At 39.1% G+C, this 8,716-nt stretch overlaps 1 long non-coding RNA gene across 1 annotated transcript in view; it reads left to right on the top strand.

Moving 5' to 3' along the window:
* The first annotated feature begins 1,004 nt into the window (after positions 1-1,004).
* The window catches only part of LOC122788347, a 308,328-nt gene continuing 300,616 nt past the window's right edge, over positions 1,005-8,716 (top strand). The window contains exon 1 of the long non-coding RNA XR_006362647.1: positions 1,005-1,130. This is a non-coding gene — a long non-coding RNA (uncharacterized LOC122788347). The remainder of the gene's footprint in view (positions 1,131-8,716) is intronic.

Genomic DNA, 8,716 nt, shown 5'->3' on the forward strand with positions numbered 1-8,716 from the left:
CTATTAAGCTACAAGCAATGCCAGTACTTTGTATGTTGCCAGTTCCCTTATTTCCATATAAATAACCCATTTGCTCCTACATTATTCTTGCATTATCATTTGTAACAATTACATATTTGTCTTTTTTGAGTAAAACTGAGTCATCCTAACTTGACAGTTTTGAGAGAGAGAATGAAACTGATGCAAAGACAAGGAAGTCTGGAGGGAAATTTTTTATGCTGTGAATAAATATGGAGTGGATTAGGAAAGGCTGTGATATAAACTGAGTACGTCCTTCTTTCTGACTCTGAAGAAAATAGGCCATGGATGGTGAGTTTAACTTTAGGAAGAAAAAAATATCAAAATTCAGCAGGCATCTTATTTACTTAGTAGCATATGCTTCTCAACCCTTGTTTTTGTTGGAATTTGTACATTACCAGTATCACGTGAGGATATTTATTAATGTAGTACTGAATTGTGGTTATAAAATGTTTTTGCCATTGTGAACACCAGCTGCCAAGCCTGTCTTTGTTTAGATACTACCTTGTTGCTGGCGGGGAGTTATCCAGGCAACCTTGAGGGTGCTTTGAGCTCTTGCTGGATGGCATTCTGGCAAGAAGACTTTATATTTATTTATTATACCTTAACCTTGCCCCTGGTGGAGATGTGAGAATTTGTTTGGGTGGTTCTAGCACATCTTTCCTGGCAATGCCTCCTTGCATCACAGTGAGCCTCTGCTCTTCAGCTGGGGCTTTGTCATTGAAGCAGTACTACAAACTTGCTGGAATCCACCGTACTCCACTCCAGGATAGGGGTAACTCTGGTTTCCTTTTTTTGCTGTGTTCCACTGTACAAGCTAAAGTATTTTGTTGTATTTTTGCTTGCATAACATGTTACCGAGTTCCTTGTTCTTCCTAAGTCTTATTGAAAAAAGGCCTTGAGTGCAAATAAAATTTAGTTTAGCAAAATTTAAAGAAAGAGACTAAAATAGTCTTGCTGATCCTTTATTCCTGTTTCAGGATGGCAGCAGTGAGAGGACTAGATATTGATGTACATCCAACGAAGGATGCCATCATTGTTCGTTTGGAAAGAGAAATCCATTTTCTGGATGAATGTGGGGCTGCTGTGAGAAGACATGCTGAAGACAAAATGTGAGTAGGCTGGTAGTACATAATGAAACTGTCACGGAAGAAATAACTGTGATGTCAGAAAGTGATATGTAATTGGGAGCAATAAAAATCTTGTATCTTGTAGCAGTGGATGACACCCACAGTTGTGTTCATTTACACATTGTGAGCATATCTTGAACAAATTGCATCTCTCAAATTTTCCCTCAACTTCAGTACTGGATATGGTTAAACACCTGGTCCTTGTTCAGTGTGGTTGAAGCTGTTTAGTTTCTTTGAATATGTACCAAAGTCTAGAAAATGTCATATAGTTTTGTACACTTTCTCTGCTTGCTTGGATAGTGGTCTCATGCTTGAATGGGAATCCTTTAGAGTTGAATATCATTAGACCTAGCATGTTATATTTTCCCAAATTCTTAAGATTTTATAATTCCAGCTTCTATAGTACACAAACTTAAAATACTCTGCCTAAATTTGTTTGATAATATAAATTGTCATCTACTTTCTGATTCCCATTTATATTATGATGACCATAATTGTGATTGCTGAGTATTAGTGAAAATGCAAAATGAAGCTGGGTATATACTAAATCTGAAAGGGCAGTTTATTTGAGTAGTACCCTTACTCTGAGATATAGAGGTCTTGGAGTTGCAAATAATGCAACTGCAAGTGGGTGCAGGCAGGTGAAGCCCCATACCGACAAGCATTAATGGCATAACTGAGTCTCAGAATTTACTGTTTTTTGATTTCACATTTTCCCCAAAATGTTATGACTTGCTGAGTCGGGTTTTGCGCTTGTGATAGGGATCTTCTCCTGCTATATAAGGTTAACCATAAACCTCTTACAAATCCCACCCATTTCCTTTTCATCCTTCATTTATCAAACACTACAAAGCTTGTCTGTATGCTTTGCAAAGCATTAAATATGACTGGTATACATAATTCAATGGCTGACATATGATCTAATGTCCCTTCCGTCTGTTCAATGGATGAGTCTTCAGATCTGACTTTGGCCACTCAAGATTTTGGATCTGGTGTTCTGGCTTCTCCCCTTACTTATGCTCTTTGTGATGAGCAAGTGATCTCCAATCTTGTTTGCTGCTATAAGCTTAAGATGTGATCTTTTGTGCTCAGGTTCTGTTTTTTTTCTTCTGGTTAGTAGTTCATTTCTTACATTCCCTTCCCTTGTATCACACACACACACACACACACATATCTTTGGTGGATATATATATATATATATATATATATATATATATATATATATATATATATATATATATATATGTGTGTGTGTGTATATGGATCTACTTCAGATGATCAGAGTTTTAAAACTTCGAATTTCATATGGCTGAGACCATATGATCGAAGTTTCAAAACTTTGAATACCTAAAAGAAAAACCAACAAAACAATTCCCCTGCACTATTGATCTTCAGTTTCTTTACACCTTTCTTCCCATCTAAATTGTAGACTTCCACAGAAATACCATTTGTTCCTGGCGAACTTCTCCTTTTTTCATCTAGTCTCTCTTCCTTCGTATTCCTCTAACCTTGGCATCATTTTGTTCTTTTTTTGGTGGGGGGGGTTGACTTCTGCTTTTTGCAAGTTTTCATAACATTTCAGATGTATCTCTAATACCTCTAAAGGCTCTCTGGTTATTTTTCTTGGTATAGGCTCCCTATGTTTGATGAGCCTTTCTATTTTATGTTGCCCAAGTCATGATAAAAGTTTTTGTTCTCTGGAGCTGTAGTCAAAAATAGTTGCTTAACGGCAGCCTTTCTAAACTCATGCATATTATGCAAATACCCCCTTATTTTCCTTTTGGTACATACTGGTTGTTCCTCTTGTGCTATGAAATTCACCATATTTTGCAGTAGTTTAGCTTTTAACCTCTGTAATTCTTATTACTTTTTTTTTCTATAGCTTGTTCTCTCTCATTCATACCATTCTTTTAAACTTCATTGTAATTTTATCCCACTCTAGTCTTCTCTTCTGAAATTTCTTTCAAAATTTCTCAAATTATGTTCACTACCCAGTCCTTAAATATCTCTGTTAACGGGTAAATGGAAAATCTGCTGCGTCTTTCTTACTTCATTATCCTGCATTATCTCAACTTTTACTGGGTAATGACTTTAGTTATTAGATATGTTTCAAAGCTTTCGATTAAATGCACAAACCTTTAAGAGAATTTCTATCCAGTCTAGCACAGTTCGTGTATCTTGGGGAATAATATGTAAATTCAGTACGAGTTTCTGATTTTGAACTTTTTCCATACCAGATATTGTTGTAGTTCTTCAGAAATTTATCATTTTTTGTTTTCCCTTCTTGGTTGTCTGATAAATTCCCACTGTTGCAAATCGGGCTCCAGTCAACATAAATGATATCCCCTGCTGAAATCGGATTAGTTATCTGAAAATTCTCAAAGTTCCATAATGGCAGTTTTAAGTGGAATGTAAATTCATGCCAGCATAATCCTCTTCCTGCCAATAACCCATTACTATCACAAGTCTGCTAGCATTATTTTCCTATTTTCCTCTTCTATCACTACAGAAGACCTTGTAATAATTTGTAGTATTCTCTCTTTTTTTTTTTTTTTCACTCTGGTGTATGTTGCCCCTGAAATCTATTAATTGTCAAATTCACATGCTCATTTCTATACAAATGTGTATCCTGCAACATCACTGTTTGCAACCTATATATTTCAGTAGTTTTTGATTTTTTTCTGTAGCTCTGCAATTATTTACATTCCAAGATAATATGGACAAAGGGCTGTCATTCATTTGGTTGACAACACAAATTGAGTAACATACAAATGAGAAACATCGATCGATAGCCCCAAAACTTGACTGCACATTTTTGTGAATCGCATTTGGTAGAATTCAAGCTTTATATACTGAAAGTATGTAGGAGTGTACAGGAAAATGAATGTTTGAAAAGGAGGTGGTTGTGAGAATGTGCAAGATTCTGTTATATTAGATTAGTGTGTATGTACAAGTGTTCTTGGGTTAGGTAAAGGGATAGATTTATTGTTGTGACTCTGGTGTTGTGAATGTTCTATGTTCTTTTGGTTTGATTAGTGGTACTGTTAGGAAAAAGAGGTTTTAGTAATGTAATGTATAGGCTTAGGGTAAGTGCACATGAGTTAGGTGAGCAGGGGTGTAGTTTTGGTGGCAGGGTAAGGGTTGGCACACAAGTAAGGTTTTGCAGAGGGAACAAAAACTTTTACTTACTACTTCAGTCTATTCATTGTCCTTTAAAATATTAAATTAAAGTGGGGGTAAATGCTTTACAGCTCACCTACCAGTTTAATACAGTTAAGTCTTCTTGCAAAGCTGAATGAATCACCTCTGTTGAAGGAAGACAATTTAACGGCTGGAATATTAGCATTTGTAGAGTGCTGTCTAGGTAATGACTACTTGCTGGAAAAAAATCAGAAAAGAAAGGGAATGTGTTTTATGAAACACCTTTGTTAAAATATTAGTGAGTGATTTAGGTTACTTGTTATTGTCGTGCTTGAATTAATTACTTGCATGAATTTCCTGAATAAATTGACTTACTTTTTGTATCTGTTAGGACTGCAAGGGCCATCTTTGTTAAAATATTAATGAACATTTAAGATACTTCTTCACTACTTCAGTTACTTGAAAGAATTACCTGAATGATTACTTTACTTATTCAGTGGGGCTGCACTGATGCATCTTAGTCAACTATTAAGATACTTCTACACTTAAAATTGAATTGCTGCATAATTTTCCTCCTTTTGTATTCAGTCTGTTTAGATACTCTTCATCTATAAGGGTTGCCCCTACCTTGTCAAAGTTGCTGTTTAAATCCTACAAGTTTAACCGTGAACTGACGTACTATAGTCGGACATTCCCGGTCAACAAATGTTAAATAAAAAAAATAAATAAGCTTGGACAATGCATCTTGGCTGAAAGTATGTCCTTGTCCTCATATCCAACAGAAAAGTGCATCTTAAATAGACTATTACTTCAGGGTAAATTATGTGTTAGTGGTGTGTGCACCTTTCTGGGATGGTACTCCTAGGCTTCCCAACCCTTCTCCTACCAAACCTACCTGCCTTTACTTAACTTTTTTCAACATTCCAGCTATGGTAATGATAAAAAGCTAGTCATTAGACCTCCCTTTGAAATGTCACCAATTCTTATCTCAAGTAACCAACATTATATATATATATATATATATATATATATATATATATATATATATATATAGATTCCTTTACCATGTACTTCCGATTTAGGACATGAGGGTGCACTTTGACGTTAAGGACAGCAAGAACATCTTACTTAAATTGTTTCAGGTAATTCCTTCCATAACTAACTTCATATAGCGTGAACTGTAGCTGTAGCTGGTCTGTGCATTTTGCTTACCATTTTCCTGCTGTGAGTAAGGTTGAGACAAACCGCATAGGTCCAAAACTGCCGACGATGCTTCCGTTAAGCTAGTCGCCAGTTCTCTGGCGCTTTCGCAGCCCATGATACCCACTACTTCTCTACAGAGACCCATTGTCCGGCATGCCGCAAGGTGCTTCTTCAACTATGGAACCTGCAGATGTCTCTACCTTTGATGGGTCCGGAGCCGCTGTGCAGGCACCGGCTTCTGAGGGTGAATTCAGGCCTACAGATTTGCATTTTAAACCGATGCCATCTTCTTCATCCAGGCCCAAAACCCGACCCACGCCTAGAAATCCGACGTCCAAACCGCATGGTCAGGCCCATATGCCTAAAAAACAAATGCTTAGAATGGCTGAAGACCTTATTACTTTAATTACGGAAAGCCAGCCTTCCCCCTGTAAGAGACCTAGAACTGATTTGTCTTCTGATTCTTCTGATCAGGATTCTGATATTTCTATTTCTTCTGATGACCAGGATTTGCCCTTCTCTACCTATGAGGATTCTGATGCAGAGGATTCCATTCCATCTGCTTCCCCTCCAGAAGATTTTTCTTTTGGTGAAACCTTGTACACTCTTAGGGAGCATTTCCGCTGGGAAAGCCAGGATTACTCTGACTCCAAAAAGAGGCTTAGGGAATTCTTACTCCTTCCTCAACACAGGCCTTTAGTTATCCCTCCTGTTCTGGACATTGTAGATGATGGTTTCTTGGAATCTAGCCTGTCCCCAGACACTTTACCTTCAGCTCCCAGAAAACCTGACCGGTATTACAGAGTACCTGACTCTCAAGTTCCTCTTCAAGAATCCTGCTGCGGATCAAGAGACCATTTCCCAAGGACCAAAGGGCATTAAGGCTACTGCTGCCAAAAATACTTCCCCTTCTGATAGAGATTCCAGGGCCTTGGACAGATAGGGTAAGAAGGTATACACTTCTGCTACATTGGTCATTAGGCCTTTAAATTGCCAGTTTCATATGTTAAGTACCAGCAGCGTATTATGGGACTACTTGAGCAGAAAATGATGATTCCTGACTGTGCTGAACACACAGAATTATAGGATTGAATGCATTCTGCTGAATAAGTTGGTAAACATACTTTGCAATGTGGTTTTGACTCTTTTTTTTTTTTAGAAGCATCTTGCAGGGCTGCTGTTACTGGGTCTGTACTTGGAAGGCATGCTTGGCTTAAGGAGCAAAACTTGCCAGATCATGTTAAAGCTAAATTGCTGGATGCTCCCTTAAACCAAGACTGCCTGTTTGGCAACAAAGCAGAAGAAGTCCTCAAAAAGATGGAGGAAAAAGCTAAATCTATGTGAACTGTTAAAGATTTCCTGCAAGTACAGCCTCCCAGATTTAGTAGGCATTAGCCTTCAAAGAATTAGTCCTTTCTAGTCTCTTCCAGGCCTTCTCAGTCCAAACCCAGGAACAGCAGACCACCTAGGTTACAGTCTCAGGCTACGCATAGGCCTAAGCAGTGGGGGATCCCACTTCCAAAGCAAGAAGTAGTAAGACACCCCCCTATGGAAAAATGTCACAGTGACTCGACCTTAACCCTTCCAAGCCCTGCTCAGCTGCATGCTCCCTTAAGAGGAAAGCTTGCCCTGCATGCAAAAAACTGGAAACTCATTACCCAGGACAAATGGATTTTAAATATAGTTTCCAATGATACAGATTCCACTTCCACACCCTCCAATCCCCAAACGGTTGGCCAGACCTACCCCCAAATCAGTGGGCAGAGGCTCAACAGCAGGTTCTCTCTCTTCTAAGTATCAGGGCTGTTCAGCCTGTCCCAGCAGAAGAAAGGGGACAAGGTTTTTATTAAAGACTTTTCCTGGTACCCAGAAAAGACCACTCCTGGCGTCCTGTCCTGGACCTCTCAATTCTAAACATCTTTTTGGTAATCCCAAAATTCAAAATATTAACCCTTCAACAGCTGCTTCTTATGCCAAGCAAAGATGCTTGGTTGGCAACCTTAGACTTTAAAGGAAGCTTACCTGCACATTCCAATAAGGGAATCTTGCAGGAAATACCTACGCTTCAGGGCTGGAATATTAATGTTGGTTCTCTGCACTTCCCTTTGGCTTATCTACTGCTTTCAGGTTATTCACAAAGTGATTACCTCCAGCCATTGCATTTTGCAGGCAGAGAAATATTCAAATATACCCATACCTGGACGATTGTCTGATTCAGGCAGAAAACCTGGACTTGCTATTAAAATATCTGGCATTTGGAAAGAAACTTCTAACCTCACTGGGGTACACCATAAACGAAAAGAAATCTCACCTAGTACCCTGCCAACAGATTGTATTCCTGGGAGCAAGCTTGAACACAACTTCCCAGATGGCTTACCTTACTCCAGAGAAACAAGTTTGACAGCCTACTTCAAACTACTGGCCACAAAGACCCAGGTATCTGCAAGGAAAATTTTGCAAGCCATTCCATATGCAAGACTGCATATGAGGAAACTACAATAGTATCTAAAAAGACTATGGTGTGAACATTCTCAGGACCTGGAATCAATGATTCCTTTCATTCCATGTATAAGACTGAGTTCCTTTGGTGGGCAGAGGCCTACTACCACAACAAGGGGCTCCATTTCACTCTATCCCCTGCTATCCAAACCCTAAGAACAGACTCATCAGACTATGCATGGGGGGTTCATTTGGCAGGGAAGTGCATTCAGGGCAAATGGAACCAGAGTCAGATGCACCTGCATATCAACCAAAAAGAAATGTTAGCTGTAAAGAATTCCCTAACAGCCTTCAAAGACCACATCCTTCCAGGGCAATTATTTGTAAAGACAGACAATACCACAGTTATGTGGTACATAAACAGGCAGGGGGGACCCCACTCGTACCCTCTCCGCAGACTAGCCATGGCTCTGTGGAACACAGCCTTGAGCTACCAAGTGCACCTACAAGCTCAATTCCTGCCAAGCAAGCTAAATTCACTGGCAGACGACCAAAGCAGAAATCTCATGGACCCACACGAATGGAAACTGGAACCAAAAATATTCAACCTCTTGAACAAATGGGGGACTCTGGAGATGGACCTGTTTGCCTCCCCTCAGAACTACCAATTGGACAAATTCTGCACAAGGACTTCGCACAGTCAAGCTTGGAAAGTGGATGCCCTGTCCTTTACCTGGGAAAGCCTCTCTGTTTATGCCTTTACCTGGGAAAGCCTCCTCTGTTTA

This window comes from Protopterus annectens, chromosome 13.part0 (genome assembly GCF_019279795.1).
Source record: "Protopterus annectens isolate FY-2018-M chromosome 13.part0, PAN1.0, whole genome shotgun sequence".
Classification (NCBI taxonomy): domain Eukaryota; kingdom Metazoa; phylum Chordata; order Ceratodontiformes; family Protopteridae; genus Protopterus; species Protopterus annectens.